This window comes from Notamacropus eugenii, chromosome 2 (genome assembly GCF_028372415.1).
Source record: "Notamacropus eugenii isolate mMacEug1 chromosome 2, mMacEug1.pri_v2, whole genome shotgun sequence".
NCBI classification, from domain to species: Eukaryota; Metazoa; Chordata; class Mammalia; order Diprotodontia; family Macropodidae; genus Notamacropus; species Notamacropus eugenii.
Window position 1 is genome coordinate 275,928,388 of NC_092873.1, and position 21,082 is coordinate 275,949,469.

The 21,082-nt window shown below is 38.2% G+C and overlaps 1 long non-coding RNA gene across 1 annotated transcript in view; it reads right to left on the reverse strand.

Moving 5' to 3' along the window:
• Positions 1-558: 558 nt before the first annotated feature.
• The window catches only part of LOC140527287 (uncharacterized), a 61,172-nt gene continuing 40,648 nt past the window's right edge, over positions 559-21,082 (reverse strand). Inside the window, exons 2-3 of the long non-coding RNA XR_011974748.1 lie at positions 1,852-1,911; positions 559-638 (exon numbers count right to left, since the gene is read on the reverse strand). This is a non-coding gene — a long non-coding RNA (uncharacterized lncRNA). The remainder of the gene's footprint in view (positions 639-1,851; positions 1,912-21,082) is intronic.

The following is a 21,082-nucleotide window of genomic DNA, read 5'->3' on the forward strand; positions in this document are numbered from 1 at the left end:
ATTACAAGCATTGCCCCCATAGCACATGGGGGCACACTCTCCCCTATAATCGCATTCCCTGAGGAGACTAGGTTCAGACTTCATGTATTTTCTACATAGCATTAGACCAATCAAGTTCATTTCCAAATACAGCATAACCAATGGATGAGTGAGGGTCTCAGCTACCATTGGGATGGGTCCCAAAGGTGATTCCTTGATAGCTTGATGCTGGACCAGCTGGCAGCAAGCCTCAGCATTAACTCCAGTCCTGGACCTTCTGATGGCTCATTTTTCTCCCCTTTTGCAGCTCCCAAAGTCATGGCAGGTTCCAATCCCCCTTATCTAGAAGAAGAAAGGAGTAGACAAAAGACAGCAGCAACAGCAGGCCATGTGCTCCTAACTTTGCCAGCTCTGCCAAGTCCTCTCCAGTGCCAGCCTGTTTGGAAGATTGGGTCTGGTAAATTACTGTCTTTTTGAATATGGTCCAGTTCTGGTTATGCAGCCAATCAGCTCTGACTCCTCATCATATGGTTAGCGACCAGAACCAGTTACTGAATGTCTGTGCCTCTTCCTAAATCCATATGGTGACTGCATCAACCAAGCACTCTCCACATCTTCATAAGGGCTGCTCTCATTGATCATTTCCTCATTCCAGGGCGCTGGAGGAGAATGTGGAAGAACCTTTTAAAAATTTGAACTGTTTCCAATATACTTAAATGATCATGTTTCAGATATTCTTTTTACTATTTGCTTCTGTGAAGCTGGGCTCCTTCTGGCCTCTAAATTTACCTCCCTCGGGCAAAAGACATAATAGATTATTTACTGGAAGTTCCTATTCTATTTTGGACCTGAGAAAAGAGAAAATGTGCCATAGGCAGTGCTCCCAATAAACAGATTATATCCAAAAGCTGATTTTTAAATCACTTGTCTGGTACTTGGAAAGCATTTTTTTATAGAACTAACATTCTACATAATGGGTAAGTTCTTAAACCATCCCCCAAGATACCAATTTAATTTATAGCGTATATGAAGTAGAGTGCTAAAGTAAGAGATAAACCCTATCTACTCTAGAAATTTTGCACAAGTTTTTCATGCACCATCATCCTCTTAAACCACAAAATACCTAGAGGTTATGTCCTGGATTGACAAACTGAAATACCAGCATTCCACATTCCTTTCAGAACTTTGGCACCAGTTAATTCTGTAAACTTTTATTATCTAAAGTCTTCTAGCTAGATCATTTTCCCATTCCTACCCCCACTGCCACTCCAATCTACCTACTTTCATTCTGTTTCTCCAATCTCTAACATCCAGGCTCATCACCTGAGATACAGCATATGTATCATGACTACCAAAGTTGCTAAACCAGATTTGATCTGCTCTTTCTACCATGGATACAATTCTTTTCCCTACTAGCATTCTTCAATAATCTTTCCTTCTTGAAGACCATGAAACCTACTTATAACCCCCTCTCCCCAGCTTTGTTGCTGATATCTACCACAATCCAGGTCATTCTTGAAGTAGCAAGGCACTCTGGAGGAGAGGCAGGAGATGTTATTTGCCAGTCAAGTCAAACTGCTACCACCTCCCCAAGGAGTCCAATGGAGATAGCCTGGGAACCTAAACCCAGGAAACTTATGACTACCAACTGACTCTCTAGCACACTCATTCCTTTTCTATCTTGTCTCTCAGGGAAGTAGGGTCACTACCTTTACATTTCAACCAATTGATGCTTCTGACTAGGGTTTCTCTTCTCACCTGGCTCACTATATGTAGAACAGAATGAAGTCTCTAATGTATAGAATAATTTATGGTTTTCTAAAGGTTTTTCAATTAATAAACAAAAAGAAGACAGAGAAAAAAAGGTTTTACCTTAGGATTCTCCCCCGCTGCCTACCTTGATGCCTCCACTTGAACATTCTCTATATTCCCCTGTAGGGAAAGACCAAGTTACACATAGATTTTTGAACAACAGATACAGGAAGGAACAAAAGAAGGAAGGAAGGAAGGAAGATAAACATTTGTTAAATGTCTTCTATGTGCCAGGTACTGTGCTAAGCACAGTCTAAAAATTACAGATGTTATCTCATTTGATCCTCATAACAACCCTAGCAGGTAGGTGCTATTATTATATCCCTTTTCCATTTGAGGACACTAAGACAACCAGAAGATCCATAACTTCCCCAGAGTAATGCAGTTGGTTTCTGACTTTGGATTTGAAATGCTTTTCATCTACAGTTCAGATATTTTATTCTGGTAGCTGCACAGAGAGTAGAAAGAAATGGCAAGAATATTATTTATGAGAACAGCAGAGGCTGAGAGTCCCAGTGTCCATTTGGAAGGTTAAAAAAGAGAAAATTCAAGGTTTGCCTTGCTTTCTCTTCCACTGGTTCATGGCCATAACTATGGCCATGCCCTACCCTGGTCATCCCAGACCATGAACTATACAAAATAAGAAGATGAGACTGGGGCCTAGATGGTGATAAAAGGAGACCTAGTCAATAGTTAGCAGGCCAACTGACAAGAGACAAAAGAATTTTCAGAGCTCATCCTAGGTGTCCTTTTTGAAGTAAGGGACTTCCTTGAGTTGGGCACTCAGGCTTGGAGCTGCTCAGGAGGTTAATTCCTTTTACTACACAGATCACAGCTCTGATATGAGCCCATCCATTCTCCAATTTTATAAGGGGGAAAGAGGAACATGCTAAAAAAAGAAACTTACTGGAGCAATATTTTAATTAGAGTTTATGAAGAATGACTCTGGATTCAGGTCTGTTTTCATCACTAATCAGGATGATTCAAGGAGACTCTGGCATTTTCTACATTCTTTCCTTCTGCCAACCTCTATTTTCAGTAGTACAGTGTCCTGAGTCAGCTAACTTTGTTGTGCAAAGACTAGAAATCTCTACATTCTTCTCTTTATTTTCTGTTTGTTTTGTTTTTCATGAGCTTCTTTTGTGACTTTGTTATTTAGGAGGAGGGCAGCTAGGTGGTACAGTGGATAGAGCACCAGTGCAGAAGTCAGGAGGACCTGAGTTCAAATCTCACCTCAGTCACTTGACATTCACTAGCTGTGTGACCTTGGGCAAGTCACTTAACCCCAGTTGCCTCATCCTGGGTCATTTCCAGTCATCCTGATGAATATCTGGTCACTGGATTCAGATGGCTCTGGAGGAGAAGTGAGGCTGGTGACCTGCACAGCCCTCCCTCACTCAAAACAAAGTCAAGTGCAAGTCATGTCATCATTTCTCTGATGGCGTGGTTTTCTTCGGCAATGAAGGACAAACACACGCACAAAAAAATTTAGGAGGAGTTGTGTGGTTAAACTCACTTGATGAGTAGCAAATCATTGAAGGAGAAGTCAGGAGACTTGGGTTTGAGTCTCAGCTCTCCTATTAATTTGCTGTGTGACTTTCAGCAGATCACTACGCCTTTTTTGGACCTATATCCCCTCATCTGAGGAAACTGGATTATATAGTCTCTAAATTGTTTTCCTTCTCTAATAAACTATGAACCAATAAGTAGGCAGAGCATGAAGCTACCTATGTATCGTGATTAAAGGGACTTCAAGAAGCATAACTTCAGTGCTACAGTGGAGAAAGTATTGGCTTTGGCATCAGAAGACCTATACTGAATTCTTCCCTCTACCACTTGCTTCATGTGTGACCTTGGGCAAGTCACTTAATTTCTGTGAACCTATTTGCTCAAATATAAAATGAAAGGATTACACCTGATGGCCTCTAGTGTTCCACATGGCCCTAAATTTATGCTCCTCTGAGGCATTTTTAGTGTCTTAAAGTTTTCTCCATATATGAAAATTAAAACAAATTGCATTTACATGGCATCTAAAGTTGACAAAGTACTTTCCCAGACAAATGGTTTTCTTTTCAATTGCTGAGCTGCCATCACTTGAAGGTGATGAGGATATGTTTTCCAGTCCCAGTCCCAAACTCTCTCAGTCTGAAAATCTCCCCTTGTACCTACTGTCAAATTGGGAGAGGGGCCCCACAAATTCCATCTACAATGTTTCACCAGTCCATTGGAGAAAATCAACAACGTCTCAACCTTCCATAGCGATTAAGTGCCCGTTGCCAGGCCTCTTGCCACTGGACCCCTATCCACTATGGAGGCCTGAAGCACTAAGTCCAGACATCAGTTAAATACACATTCCACAATGAGGTTATTTTCTGGGTGTGTGTCATCTCTCATCATCTTGGAATGAAGAAAGTAAACTTGACAATGACTTCAGTCAGCTCCATGGGGTCCTGGTCAACAAAAATTCATTAACTCAGATATCAATCTAATTTTCCTAGTTTGTCAAGCTCCTTCTTCCCAAATTCTTGAAAGAAAATTCCCGGACATCACCATCCATTACCACATGTTCCTTTGGTAGTAGGAAAGGTAGGAAATCTAATAAACTGGAACATTTTCCAACCTATAGTTAGAAATTACTTTTCCGAAATTTCTTCTTAGCCACTGACCTACAAACATGTCAAAGTCTCCAATATCCTAAAAAAAAAAATCTTTAATTTAAAAAAAAAACACTTTGACTTAACCAGTCCCTCAGACTAGCATTTAATGTTTCCTCTCTTATACAGTCAAATTTCTAGGGAAAAAAAAAAACTTGTCTGTATTCTCTCCTTTTAGTTCCTCTCATTCACTTTTTATTCCCTTGCAATCTGGCTTCTGAATCCACCTCTCTACTATAATTGCTCTCCCCAAAGTTACCATGGCTCTCTTAATGGATGAATTCAAAAGTATTTTCTTAGTCCTCATCCTACTTTAACTTTGATGCTTCTGATGCTGTCAATCACCTTATCTTCCTGAATATTCCCTTCTCCTTTAGCTTCTATGACACTGTTTTGTCTTGTCTCCTACCTATCAGATAGCTTCTTCTTGGTCTACTTTTCTGGATCATCATCCACCTCCCATTCCTCTAATATTTACAAAATATAAAGTATGGGGCTTAGAATAAGGAAGACTCAAGACCAAAACCTGCCTCTGGTACTTACAATCTCTGTGACACCAAAAAAATCATCTCTGATTCTTACAAAACTCTATAAGTTGTATCTATTAAGTCATAGGTGACTGTAATTGGTGATGGTGAAGAGTGACAGGAGTTCTTATACTGAATTCCCCTGTTGATACTAACAAAAGCAAAGATCCTTTATTTATCTTCCCAATAGAACATAAATTCCATGAGGCTAAGAGCTGTCTTTGTATCCACCATAACCACTCATTACACATTTGTTCATTGAATTACTATATGAACAACGCCATGAGATTAATAGTTTAAATATTATTCTCTCCATTTTAAAAATAAATGTTCTGTGAGTAAAGCTTCCTTGGTATGAATCTTGAAAAGTCACAGTCTCCAAAGAATCAAAATTGTCAGTGACCAAAAGAGAGACACATGAAAGATACAAGTAGGTGAAAGCATATTTCCATATATGATCTATAGTAAAGGAGTGACATAAGGGAAAGTCAGAAAGTGTATGATCAGAAAGTATGGTTGGCAAGTTGTGGGGCAAGAGTGAAGATAATAAGTAGATAGCCTAATTGCTACACTGGCATCCACAACCAATATCCACAAACAAAATAAGATGAAGAGAAAAGGTACCCCCATTTTGGGTAGACCTCTTTGGAAGATCCATGGGAGATCCTGAAACAAAAATCACACAGAATGAAAAGATGTGGATGGAATGTGATCTGCACCATGAGAAGACATTACCCCATCAATGATATCTTAGTACAATTAGAGTACTAAAAATAAATATGTCAATTTAAGATGAGAAATTTAAGACTAAATTAATATGAGAAATTAATGCTAAAAGAAGGGTCTTGTCCAGTATAATATTGTTAGAAAATGCAGTAGGAGGGCTCAGACCTTGCTCTCCTAAAACTGAGTCCAGAGTTCTTTCCATTATGCCATGTTCCCTCAGGTTGATATAATATTTAAGCCATAAAAAACTTTAGCGATCAATATGAGCCAGCAATGTGATGTAGTAACCAAAATTTTAAAAAAAGCTAATGCAATCTTGGGCTGCATTCAGAGACCAGGAGCTGATAGTCCTACTACAGTCTGTCCTCATCAGACCTCATCCGGAGTATTATGTTCAGTTCTGGGCACCACAGTTTTAAAAGAACACTGATAAGCTAGAGATGGTTCAGAGGAGGGCAGTCAGAATGGCAAAGGCCTCAAAACCCATGCCATATAAGGAATAGTTGAAGGAACTAGGAATGTTTAACTGGAAAAATAGAATCAAGTAGAACACAATAGATATCTCCAAATATTTGAAGAGATATCATGTGAAAGAGGGATTAGATTTGTCCCATGTGTACCCAGAGGAAGCAACAGAGAACAATTCAATCAGAAAAAAATTCCTAAAAATTAGATCTGTCTCCCCCTTCTTGAAGGCCTTCAAGCCAAGATCAGATAAGCCTTTGTGGAGTATGTTAAATGGGAATTACTTTTGTGTACAGGCTGAACTAAATGACCATTGAAGTTTCTTCCAACTCTTAAATTCTGTGATTCTATGACTTAGTACATTTGTCTCATTTTACATAGGAGAAGGTTGAAGCCCAAGACAAATAAAATATGCATATAAATGAAGTATGCATCAACCTCACAGAATGTTAGAGCTGGAAGGGGCCTTAGCTAACATCTGACCCTCCCCAAACATTTTACAGATAAGAAACCTTAACCTCCCTCCAGTATTCAAATACCAACACTTCCAGGAGAGATAATACTGTACGTCCCCATCAGCTAAGGTTTTTGAAAGGATGAATGGATTAGATCCAAAGGCCAGATGAGAATAGAAAAAAAATGTAAACCTGGAAGCAACAAGATGCTAGAAACACAAAGAAGCAGAGGTAGAAGAACCACAAAACAATCATTGTTTCTTTAATATTTTGCAAAAGACTTATTCTGGACCCTGATAATTGAAATGTAACATATTTCCTTTCCCTCTGGAATTAGTAGTTTTATTAATTACATGTGTTTCTTTTTAAGATTTTCAATGATGGAGATAATAAAGTTTTTTTTTTCTCCTTAAAATTTTTCTTACAAGTTTAGATTTTTGGTAGATTCATAGGTTTTGATATGGATTCTTCACCATTCCCAAGAGCGTTCTAAATCAGTATTTCTCAAACTAATCAAGTCATGCAACACTTTGGTGCTTAAAATACATTGACAAAACCCATACATGTTGATACAGGGGATGTGGAAGCATGAAAAATCCCTTGTATAAAAAGAGATCAAAATTTTAAAGCAATAAAGTGTTCAACTTATTTCCATACTGAAGAAAATTGCTACTTATAATAAATATTTTTGTACATACCACTTGTGTTGTGAATGTTGCCATAGAGACAAAAGATTCTAGAAATGTCTGTAATAAGCAGAGCAGACTCTGAGACTTCACCATTTTAGATGGTAAGACTTCAAAGAATGAAGAAGAGGAAGAGTATCCATCTTGAGGCACCAGGCAGAGGAGGGGCATCCATCTGGTACAGAATGATGTGCCTGACCCTATCTCTGGACATCTACATCCCTGCTCCTTGCTAACTTGTGGTTACAGATGACAGGGATAGAAAAGTGAGGAACAATCCCCCTTACCCCTGTAGCAGCAAGCATCTTGACACATCCAGGATGGCTTGATAGCACAGGTTTTTGGATCTGCTTTTCTAAAAGGAAAGTAACTTTTGAAGGGTCAATAATCTTCTTTAATCATATATATCAACAGAGAAAATGCAAGCAGAGAAATAAAGACCAACAGACAGGGCTTCTAACTGTCTGACCATGAGCAATACATGTATCAGAGATCAACAGACAGATTGAACTGTCTGACCCACTGCGTACGTACATACTTACCAGAGAGAGAAGCACCAACATCTGGGTTTTCAAAGCCAGGGGTGCTCCTTAACGGTTACCCAGAATCTTGTCTGGCACATAAACCTTCTTCCAAAGAGTAAGCCCCCAAAGCAAATCCTCACCTCAGAGAATAATATACACTTTTCAGAGTTGAAGGGCATCAGTGCCTTATTAGAAATTAACAAAAGGTATGGTCCTTCTTACAAAACAAACTTCCCCTAAATGAGCTTCCCTTAATGGGCTCCACCTGAAACCTATTAATAAGGGGGAAAGATCTTTAACTCTTGTTAACATTACAACACCACCCCCCTATACCCCATGGGGCATGCTGGATGTGTCTGCCATACACTGGATTGGAGCTTTACTTGCCTTTCTCCTCCATGCCTTATCCGGCAAAAGAGGACTTAGCTGAAAGCATATATCCTTGATAAACTCTTGAGAGATATCTTCTTTGTCCCCTTCCTGCCCAGTGTGGGGAGAAAGAGAAAGATGGAGAAACAGATGTTGTGTCTACCTCAACAAAGAGTGGCCACTGATACTTTGGTTACCCTGATTGTAATTCTTTTAATTTTGATGCAATAGCAATTGTTTGCTACAAACAAACAAGTATATGTTTGATATATACAAATGTGTATTTTTATTTTTGCATTATAACAATACAATGTGTGTTTTGTATATAATGCAATGTATATTTATATATATTGTATATATTTATATATAATATATATTTGTTATATATGTACATTTTATATAGTTTTACGTCTGTGTGTCTATAGATATATATGACATATATCTATATAAGTATCTATGTGTGCACATGTATATACAACATATAGACTCTGTGTAGTGTATATATACACATAATATACATACATACATACATACATACATACATACACAAGTTGGGGGCCACCATACTAACCTCAGTGATTAATGATGGCAAACAGAGTGAGTTTGATAAAGGAAACTTCTGTCTTTAAAGAGGTAGAAGACAGTTTCTTTTCAGAGAAAGTCAAGAGTAGGGATCCCCATACAAGATCTACACTATATAAACAATCATTCCCTGAACTAATCATAGAAGGCATTGAGGCAAACGACAGTCCAGTATAATAAAAACCTCGCCCCAACTTTTTACACCTTTACGGTATTATTACACTTGGGGACTCTGCCTGATACACTTGGGAGATCTTATTATTAATGGTTGGGCTACATAAGGATAGAGATCGGAACTGGGACCGTTATTGCACTGATATAAGGAATTCCTGAATGAAGACAGGCCATCCACCAAAGGAAGTAAAAAAGGAAACTTTTTGGCAACTTAAAAGTCATAAAGAGTTGTCTAGAGCGATGAGAAGTTAAGTCACTTACCGAGTTTCACATAGCCAGTATATGTCCAAGGCTAGATTTGAACCCAGGCTTTCATGGTGTCAAGGTCATCCTTCTATCCACTAAGTCACATTGCCTCTCATGCTACATATATAATAATGCACACATTCAGCATTTTCATCTTTAGAAAACACTTTCCTCACACCACCCATATAAAGGAGAAGGAGATAGTGTAGTATGGTGGAAAGAACACTGGCCCTGGAAACAGGGGACATGAGTTCAAATCCTACTTCTATCATGGTTGTACTCTATATGGTTTGATTTTATCGATGGATGGTATGGCATAGTGAATAGACATCCAGTCTCATTGCCAGGAAGATCTAGACACAGGTCTCATGTCTAATATTTGTGAGCTATGTGACCCTGAGCAAGTTGCTTAGCCAATCAGTGTGCTAGGAAGCTCTATAAGACTATAGATAATTTGTTTCCTTTGTAATCCCATGTCTTATATTTTACACATTTGAAAAACTTTATTCTGAAAAGGAGGGTACAGTGGATAGAGTGCTGAGCCTGGAGTCAGGAAAACTCATCTTCTTGAGTTCAAATCTAGCTTCAGATACTTAGTAGCTATGTGACCCTGGTCAAGTCACTTAACCCTATTTGCCTCAGTTTCCTCATCTGTAAAATGATCTAGGAAAAGAAACAGTAAACCACTCCAGCATCTTTGCCAAGAAAATCCCAAATGGGATCATAACGAGTCAGACACTACTGAAAAATGATGCAATGATAGTAATTCTAAAAAGGAGGCTATAGGCTTTGCCAGATGGCCAAATGGGTCCATGACATAGAAAACATTAAGAACCCCTAGAGATGGATTCTGAGCTCCCTTCCAGCTGTAGGTATATGTTTGTATTCCCATTTTCACATGTGAGAGAATAAACTCAGAAATAGAAAGTAACATGCCCAAAGTTATATGCCTAGTAAGTGGTCTTCCCAACGTTCTCTAACACTAAGACCAAAACTCTTTCTACCACATCATGTTGTGTCTCCATTTTCATTTTTAATATTTTTGAGGGAAAATATTGATAGCCTCAACATTTTCTCATGGAGCTTTCCCTATTCTCCCTACCATATGGAACAACAGGATTTCGCAAGAAAAGATTTAGAAGATACTGCCCTAAAAAACATTTTACTCAAAAAGAAACAGGCAAACTTTGCAATGCCTTTGGAAGGGAAAAAATAGATTGCAAATTTCCCGGTGCTATCATGACAGCTAAATTCCAAAGCAATGTTTTCACCAGGACATTAAATGTCAGATTTGTCTGGAGCTATTTATAATTCAGTTTCAGTTGATGAAGGTAAAGAGTAAATAATCTAGCTACATAATCAGATTTCACCATCAAAACTGGCTCTGTCACTATCACTAATGTATTTAAACATTCACTTCAAATGTCCTCTTTGTATTGGCCCAATTGTTGACATAATCCCTAGGGAGGAAATTACATTCAACAAGAGTCTGTGTGTCCGAAGGTGAGCAGTCTTGAGCCAAGTCACATACATTCCAGAAAGAATTCATTTTACTCAAACCTCTGGTGATGTTCTTCTGTTACCCAAGACCTTTAAACTGGGTTCTGAAATAACCCTGGGTGTGACACCCTGGCACCTGTTCTTTTTATAATTGCTGAACCCTCAGAACCAGCACATCATTACCACATCTGGGTATGTGAGAGAAAACCTGGGTTGAGAATTAGAAGAGCACTACAGCTGAACCTCAGACCACTTGGGAAGGTTTTCCTTTCCTCTAACAGGCTTGCCTCACCCCCACCACACACACACACACACACACACACACACACACACACACACACACACACACACACACACACACACACATACACACACACACACCCTGAAATATTGAGTTAGATTGTAAGTTTGTATGTATTTTGTATTTACTTACATATGCTCATGCCCTCTTCCCTTTATCCCCCCTGCCCAGACCCTCTCTCCTTCCAAACTTCCTTATTTTTCTCAAAGACATTACCATCTTCTAGTCTTCTATGTTAGTAACCTCAGTTATCCTTTACTGCTCATTCCTAGCCATATATCCAATCAATTGCCAAATTTCTTCCTCCACAATATCTCTCACACCAACTCCTTCTTTCTACTTCCACAGATACCAACTTATTTCAAAATTTCCAAATTTATTGCATTGTTTGTTGTTGTTCTGTTGTGTCTGACTATTCATGATCCCATTTGGGGTTTTCTTGGAGAAGATACTGGAATGGTTTGCTGTTTCCTTCTCCAGCTCCTTTTACAGATGAGGAAACTGAAGCAAACAGGGTTAAGTGACTTGCCCAAGGTCACATAGCTAGTAAGTGTCCAAGGCCAGACTTGAACTTACAAACATGAGTCTTCCTGAATCCAAGCCCAGAACTCTATTCACTGCATAACCCAGTTGCCCCAGATTATTTTAACAGCAATTTAATAAATTTTCTTGCCTCATTCCTCACCTAACCAGTCTCTTTCACGCTGCTGCCAAACTAATTTTCCTTGAACACAGACCTGACAATTTGACTCCTCTACTCAACCAATTCTAGTGGCTTGCTATTTATATGGTAATATATATGACAAATATATACACATATATTTACATATATATACAATATATAAAGTATATGGTAATGTATATCTAGGATAAAATGCAAACTCTTCTGTTTAGCTTCTAAAGTTAATAACCTGGCTCCAACCTATCTTTCCAGCCTCACTCCCTGCCCTGAACTTCATCCAAATTGGCTTTCTTTCTGTTCACACGTACAACACTCCCTCTCCCATCTCCATGCCTTTTCACCGGCCAACCCCCAAGCCCAGAATGCACTCCCTCCTCACCAAGGTCTTCTCCTCTTTTAAGATGCCCCTCAGGCACCATCTTGCCCATGAAATCTTTTTTGATCTCCCCGATGGCTGGTATTCTCCCTCCTAAACTACCTTGTATTTAACAACTTTGCATATATTTGCATTTATTAACTTTATATTTATATATAAATATATTTTGTACAGAAATATTTACGCTATAGTGTGTATGTGTGCGTGTGTGATCTACCCCATTTGAGTGTAAGCTTGTTGTGGGTCAGGATTTTTTCATTCTATGTGCTTTTATCCCCAGCACCTAGCACAGTACTTAATATATAGTAAGCACTTAATGCTTTTTATTAATGATTAATTTGAACACATACAATGTGTAAGGCACTGTACTAGACCCCCCCATGAAAAAAAAACAAAATTAAAAGTCCCTCTCTTCATAAAGTTTATATCTTACTGAGAGGAATGCATCATATACAAAGATGAAGTAAATATAAAGTAATTTGAGAAAGAAGAAAAAAGTAATAAGGACTGTATTATGAGATAAGATTTCATCCAATCCAGCCTAATCATTTTCAGACAAAGACAGTCATAGACAGGCTATTAGGCCATGTTAATGCAGCCAGCTAAAGAGACTTGTTCTATCCCAGTATGGTATCATGGGCTCTTGCCTCTACAATATACCAATTCTCCAAGGATTATTTTACCTATTTCCAGCCTCACTTAAAAGTACCTTGCAATTTCTTGGACAAGTTTCTTTTCAATTTAATAGAGAACAAGAATTTCAAAGCAAGCTGAATTCAATTCTTTTCAATTGAACAAACATATTAAATTCCTACTATTAAATGCACTGAAGATTCAGCACTCTTTTCAAAGAACTTACAATCTACTAGGAGTAGGGATTAGAGAACAGGTCAGGTTTCCATTCAGATCTCCCTGGCTCCAAGTCCAATGCCCCTGTGCTAACTATCTAGCTATAACAATATAACCTGTTCAGCTGCTAAGAAGTTTCTAAAATCTTTAGCTATAACTCCAAAGTTTCTCAATTTTTTACCAGGACTCAAGGCAAAACAGGAGCATTGTGTGGATTCTGTAGTGCACCCAACTGGCAATGTCAAGTCTTTTGATTGTCCCTTTACAATGGATTTCTGAAAGAGGAAAGTAGAAATTGGCTTATCAACTATAATTCTGATGCCATATTGTCCTACCATATTATAAGCCATCCAAATATACCAAATAGAAAATGAGATTAAATGTACTTTGTTTTGGTTTGGGTAGAAAACAAAGTTAAAACTGAATGCCCAAGTTCCTACTATATGGGTCATTAGGCATAAACTTAACCCAAGTATCCACAGGAAAACAAAATTGATAACGCAATTGCTCAGGTGTTCAATAAAAGGCACTTTGGGGCCTGAATTATTAAGATAGTAACATCAGCTTTCTTTGGGAGAAAGAGGGGGAGATAGAGAGAGGGAGGAGAACTGGGGGAGGAAGAGGGAGAAAGGGAGGAAGGAGCAGCATGATATAATGGCTAGAGAGTTGAACTCAAAGTCAAGAAGACACATGTACAAGTCTTGCCTTTGACAAACTGGTTGTGTGAGCATGGGCTAATCATATCACCTCTTTGTGCTGTAGGCAATTCTAGGACTATAAATTGCAGGGAAGGTACCAACTTGCATTGGTAGAAAGAGTTTCCTTATCTTGAGGCTCCCTATACTAGTGAAAGCACAGGTCTAGCTTCTATCCCTATTTATATAGCCCAGACATGGCCCAATTCCCTGTATTTACTCTTTGTGCTGGTTTATTCAACCCAACTTATCCTCATTCTGCCGTATACAGGGTTCCCAAAAAGGAACCACCACCATACTGCTATGACTAAAATATCTCTCTCAGGTTCCTAGGGGTTACAGTGAATGACATGAGATACAATAAAGAACTTTCCATGGTAAGTCCTGATCCCCTGCAAATTTACTTACCATTTATACAAAATCAATTACCATGCATCAACTCTTTTTAAAAATAGATTTTTGTATCTTTTGTTCTTAGATTGCCTCGATTTCCCCATATATCTCATCCTTCTTCCCAGAGAGTCATTTCTGATAATAAAGAGTTTTTAAAGAAGGAAAAAAAGAGGAAGAGGAAAAAGAAAAAAAATCAGCAAAACAATCCAATATTTTGGGGGAGGAATTGGATATTATTTGTAATTCCCCAGATATTGTCTCAATACAGGTGATGCAGTGAATAGAGCACCAGTGCAGGAGTCAGGAAGACCTGAGTTCAAATCTCACCTCAGACACTTGACACTCACTAGCTGTGTGACCTTGGGCAAGACACTTAACCCCAATTGTCTCATCCTGGGTCATCTCCAGTCATCCTGATGAATATCTGGTCACTGGATTCAGATGGCTCTGGAGAAGAAGTGAGGCTGGTGACCTGTCCAGCCCTCCCTCACTCAAAACAAAGTCAAGTGCAAGTCATGTCATCATTTCTCTGATGGCATAGTGTTCTTTAGCAATGAAGGACAAACTCACAGAATGTTCCCCACCTGGGGAACCCACATATCTACACTGGATTAGGGAGAGATGTTTTGGGGACCAATGTTGATCTTTGTAATTTTGTAATATACTCTTTTCATTATTTTGCAGTTGCCCTTTTCATTCACATTGCTGTTTCCATTGTAGTTATATTGTTTAATATTGTTTTCCTGGCTCTCCTTACCTTACTTTGCTTCATTTCATGTAGATCCTCATATGCTTCTCCTCATTCATTTCATTCATCACACTACAGTATTATTCCTTCATGTTCACCTACCACAATTTGCTTAGCCACTCTCCATCTGATGACTACTTACTTTATTTCTACTTCTTTGTTACCATAAAAAGTACTGCTCTATTTTTATCTATACAGAACCTTTTCTTTTGTCTGTGACTTCTTTAGGATATATGCCTAGCAGTAGAATCCATGTGAAAGGATGTAAACATTTTGGTCACTTTATTTGTCTAATTCCAAACTGCCTTCTAGGATGGTTGTACTATTTCACAGCTTCATTAATAATGTGTTAATGTGCTTGTCTTTCTATGACCCTTCCAACATTGAATATTCCCATCTTTTGTCATCTTTGCTAATTTACAGACACTATTGACTCAAATACAAAATGTTTGCTTAACAATAAGACAAAAACGAATAATAGTAGGATGATTATTCAATATAAAGCAAAGGAAGGAATGATCAAAACCTGCTTTCATCTTAAAACTTTTCCTTTCCCACTCTTTTTATCTTCTGGTTCTTACTGAGACTTGACTTTGACCTGATGATATAGCCTCCCTGGCCATCCTTTACAATACAGATTGTACTTTCATTCATTAGTCCCAATTCACTAAATTGGAGAAATTATAACATTCCTTGGTCTCCATTTCCATTTCCAAGTTCACCTCTACCACCATCACTCAATAACCTCTACTTTTCTGAAGTACACTCATACCTTATCTACTACCTAATCAAAATTCTAATAGCTACTGCCTACCAACCACCAGAATATTCCCCTATTACTCAATGACTTAAGTACTGGAACTTCCTCCCCAATTCTTGTTGTCATACTGGAGAACTTCATACATATTGATACTTCCTAAAATACCCTAACCTCCCAGTTCCTCAACTTATAACATACTTGTGATCTGGCTTTTGGCCTTATTATTCAATCAGAATTGTTCTTTCCAAAGTTAGCAATGATCTCAATTAACAAATCTAATGGCCTTTAATCATTACTTATCCTTCTTGATCTCTCTGCAGCCTTTGACACTTCCAATTACCCTCTTCTCCTTGATCTGTCTTCTCTATAAGTTTTCATAACATTGTTCTTTCCTGTTTTTCTCTCTACCTGTCTGACCATTTCTTCTTGGTCTTCTTTGCAGGATCTTTCACCTGATCTTGCTTGATAACCATAAGTGACCTCCTCACCTAAGTCCTGGATTCTCTTTTCCCTCTATGTTACTTTACTTGGTGAGCTCATCAGCTCCTATAGATTCAACTATTACTTCTATGCAGATGATGCTCAAGTCTAATTATACAGCCCTAATACTTATATACTTATGCTGACCTTCTGTTTCATTTCCAACTGCTCACTAGAAATCTCAAACTAAATACCCTATAGACATCTTTAACTCATTTTCAAAACTGAACTCATTAGCTTCCTCAACCCCAAACCCTCTTCTATTCCAGTATTACTATCAAGGCTATCAACATTCTCCTAGTCACCCAGAATTTCTTTCTATCCCTTTCAACAACCAAACTCTTCAATATGAAAGGGACCAAACATTGTGCTTATAAATGCAGCATGGCATAATGGATAAGGTGTCAGAGATGGAGTTAGGAAGATGTGGTTTCAGATCCTGCCTCTGACTTACTAGGAGTGTAAGACCCTTAGCATGTCACTTCACCATACTGTAGCTCAAAGGAAGATACTAAATAAATACGATGGGACAATATCCTTTTTAAAGCACTCATATCTTTACCCTTCATAACCTAAACTGACCCCAATCTCTTTTATATGACATAGACTCCTAAACATACACTTAAAAGGCAGAGACATTCTGGCTAGTGGAATAAAAGAGGGAGAATGGGGTGAGTCAGAATTTCCAGTCTCCACAGACACATGTATGTCATAAATAGACCATTTACAATGGATTGAACAAGTAAGAGCAAGTCAATGCTAAGCACAAAAGAGAGAAGGGGGAAGGGGAGGAAATAAGAGAAAGTACAAGTGATGTAAAACAAGTGATGACATTGGGCAGTCTGAATGTATGATAAACCATTTCTAAACTAGCCAATTCAACTCAATAAACTTATTAAGCATTTACTAGGTGCAAAGTATTGTGCAAGTCTCTGTAGTTACAGAAAAATTAAACAGAAAATACTAAAACTATTCTATATGTTATTAGTTGACAATTTATTAGACAAAACTTTTCTCCCTCCACCCCTCCTCAATCTGAAGTCCTGTATATTACTGCATTTTAATAAAACTTCCAAAGAGCATACATCATAACCAAAACATTTCCCAATAAGAAATGGGAACCAGGGGAATATTGGAAGAAGAGCTTTTCACAATCTGATTGATGGTTAGCCAGGACTATCCCTTTGATAGTAACACTTTCTATATCACAGTCTAATTCAAATCCTCACTCTTTCTGTAGGCCTATTTTTTTAAAATTGTATAGCTCACAGCTGCAACCACAACCTCCAACACTAAATTGGATAAATTGTAACATTCCTTGGATTTCTCCTAAGGATTGACTCCTAAGGATTAATGACTACCAGGGATGGGGTGCCTGCGCCATCAGCCCCCACTCCAGACTGAGGGTTCTTAAACATTTATGTTGTGGGTACCTTTGGCAGTCTGATAAACACATGGCCTCCTCAGAATAATGTTTTTAAATGCACAAAATAATATACAATGGATTATAAGTGAAACCAATTATATCAAAATAGTTCTCAAAAATTTTTTTAAATTCTCAGTTAAGACTCCCAGGTTAAGAACTTTTTAAATACACACTCACTCACCCATAGGAAATGCCAAGTTCTTTGATGGTTACCATCTATTTTTATCTATACTGTAATACATTCACTTTATTTGGAATTAATGTCAACACATATTTAATTCACACACAGAGGTGTGTGAATTATGAGCTCTAGAGAGCCCAGAGATTGTTAAATTTTCAGTGTGAGCATCTCAACAATTGTCAAACACTAAAAGTCAGGGCTGGAGTCAGGAAAACTTGAGTTCAAACCTGGCCCCAAACATTTATTATCTGTGAGACTCTGGGTAAGTCACTTAACCTCTGTTTGCTTCAGTTTCTTCAGCTATAAAATGGAGATAAAAATAGCACCTGCCTCCTAGGATTGCTGTGAGGATATTTGTAAAGCATTTGGCATAGACCTGGCAAATGGTAGATACTATGTTATTATTATTAAAAATTAATTGACAAAATGTTAATAATGCAGATTAAATTTAAAAGTATGTCATGCATATATATCCGTTTTTGGTAGAGAGAACCATTTCTTAAACATTGCCAGACACATACATCCCCCACAGGAATGGCACTGCAGTCTAATTCAAGTATTTCATATTTTTCTTTGATTTCCAAATAAGCTCCGCATCACCAATCCAGAAGCGATTTTTAAGAAAAACTGATCTAAACAACCTCTATTTTTATCTTAGAATCAATTTCTGGTCATGGTGGGTTCCTGAGCTCAGACGCAGTAATGTTTTTCTTTCTACCTTTTCAGCCCTTTTGATGGAGCCACCTTGGCAGCCAGGCAAATGATGCTGCAGGACTGTCTGATGGTGGGCCTCTAAAAGTCACATAGGTGCAATGAAGGCAGCTCTGGAGAACAGTAGGAACCTAATGAGCTCTCCCAGTGGGTAGCTGGCCTCCATTTGCCAAGTTACTTCCTGTGTGCCTCACTGGTCTTACACTGCTGCCTGGGGCTGGAGCACCTGTCACCCTGTGGTTTCACTCCAAGCAGAGGCTCAGTGAATGATCCTTGTGTTTGAAGTCATCTGCCCTCCTACACTCAAGCTAAGGCAGGTGGTCTCACCACCCCAAGGCCAGAGGTGATTGACAGAGAAGTCAAGTCCCCAAGTTTCCAAAGTCGTTTTAAATTTCAGGGAAATAGTTGTGAACTGTTAAGGAAACACAGGCTGGCCAAACACCTGATGTGCAGCTGATCAGGCTTTCAAGAGCGTCATTATGATGTGTCATCTAAGGAACAGTACTGAAATAGCTAGACTCTCTGGAACCAGAGGGTCAGGTCCAAGCAGAATTAGTGCAGCTTTTCATCAGCATAAAGACTATAATCTTCTCAGTTCCCTATAGAGCTTTACATTCAAAGATCCTGCAGCTTGAAAGCAATTAATCTCATAGCAGGCCTCTGAAATTAGGTATTCCTAATAATGTATGCTGGTAATAGCTAACCTTTATATACAGCTCTGAGGTTTGCACCATCATCCCAATCCATAACATGTGTGAGGCTATATACATACATCAAGTGCTACACTATGAAAAAGGAAAAGGAGAATTCAAATCTCCCATCTAGCACTAATTGTGTGACTATGGGCAAGTCATTCACTTCTCTGAGGATCAGTTTCCTCACCTGTAGAATGACGATGATAGAACCTCTAATTCCAATTTTATTGAGTTGCTGTAAGGTTCCAATGAGATCATGCAAGGAAAATTTTAAGGTGTTATAGAAATACCAGTTATTTTTTTTGTGCTTTTTTAAATTTATTTTTAGTTTTCAACATTCATTTCCACAAGATTTTGAGTTCAAAATTTTCTCCCTTTCTCCCCTCCCCCACCCCAAGTCACCATGCATTCTGATTACCCCTTCCCCCAAATTGCTCTCCTTTCCTTTATCCCCATCTCCTCTATTTTCTTGTAGGCTAAGACAGATTTCTATACCCCATTACCTGTATTTCTTATTTCCCAGTTGCATGTAAAAACAATTTTTAACATTCATTTTTAAAACTCTGAGTTCTAACTTTTCTCCCTTCCTCCCTCCCCACCCATCCCCACTGAGAAGGCAAGCAATTCAATATAGGTTGTACATGTGTGGCTATGCAAAAGACTTCCATAAAAGTCATGTTGTGAAAGACTAACTATATTTCCCTCCATCCTAACCTGCCTCCTATTTATTCTATTCTCTCTTTTGACCTTGTCCCTCCCCAAAAGTGTTTCCTTCTAATTACTCCTCCTCCCATTTGCCCTGCCTTCTATCATCCCTCCTACATACCCCACTTATCCCTTTCTCCCCTACTTTCCTGTAGTGTATGATAGATTTTCATACCAAATTGAGAGTGCATGTTATTCCCTCCTTAAGCCAAATGGGATGAGAGTAAGCTTCACTTTTTCCTTCTCATCTCCCCCCTTTTCCCCTTCATTGAAAAAGCTTTTTCTTGCCTCTTTTATGAGAGATAATTTGCCCCATTCCATTTCTCCCTTTCTCTTCTCAATATATTCATCTCTCACCCATTAATTTTACTTTTTAAGTATCATCCCTTTCTATTCAACTCACCCTGTGCCCTCTGTCTATATGTATATAATCCCTCCAACTCTTCAAATATTGAGAAAAGCCTCAAGAGTTACAAATATTATCTTTCCATGTACGAATGTAAACAGTTCAACTTTAGTAAGTCCCTTATGATTTCTCTTTCCTATTTACCTTTTCATTCTTCTCTTGATTCTTGTGTTTGAAAGTCAAATTTTCTATTCAGCTCTGGTCTTTTCATCAAGAATGCTTGAAAGTCCTCTATTTCACTGAACGACCATTTTTCCCCTGAAGTATTATACTCAGTTTTGCTGGGTAGGTGATTGTTGATTTTAGTCCTAGCTCCTTTGACTTCTCAAATATCATATTCCAAGCCCTTTGATCCCTTAATGTAGAAGCTGCTAGATCTTGTGTTATCCTCGTTATATTTCTACAGTACTCAAATTGTTTCTTTCTGGATGCTTGCACTATTTTCTCCTTGACCTGGAAACTCTGGAATTTGGCTACAATATTCCCAGGAGGCTTTGTTTTCATATCTCTTTCAGGATATGATTGGTGGATTCTTTCAATATTTATTTTACCCTCTGGTTCTAGAATATGAAGGCAGTTTTTCTTGATAATTTCATAAAAGATGATGTCTAGGTTCTTTTTTTAATCATGGCTTTCAGGTAGTTCCATAATTTTTAAATTGTCTCTCTTGGGTCTATTTTCCAGGTCAATTGTTTTTCCAGTGAAGTATTTCACATTATCTTCCATTTTTTCATTCCTTTGGTTTTGTTTTGTAATTTATTTTATATATATATATAATATATTTTATGATTTTTCATAAAGTCATTAGCTTCTATCTGTTCCATTCTAATCTTTTAGGGATTATTTTCTTCAGTGAGCTTTTGGATCTCCTTTTCTGGATTCTCCAATTCTGCTTTTTAGGGCATTCTTCTTCTCATTGGCTTTTTGGATCTCTTTTGCCATTTGGGTTAGTCTATTTTTTTAAAGTGTTATTTT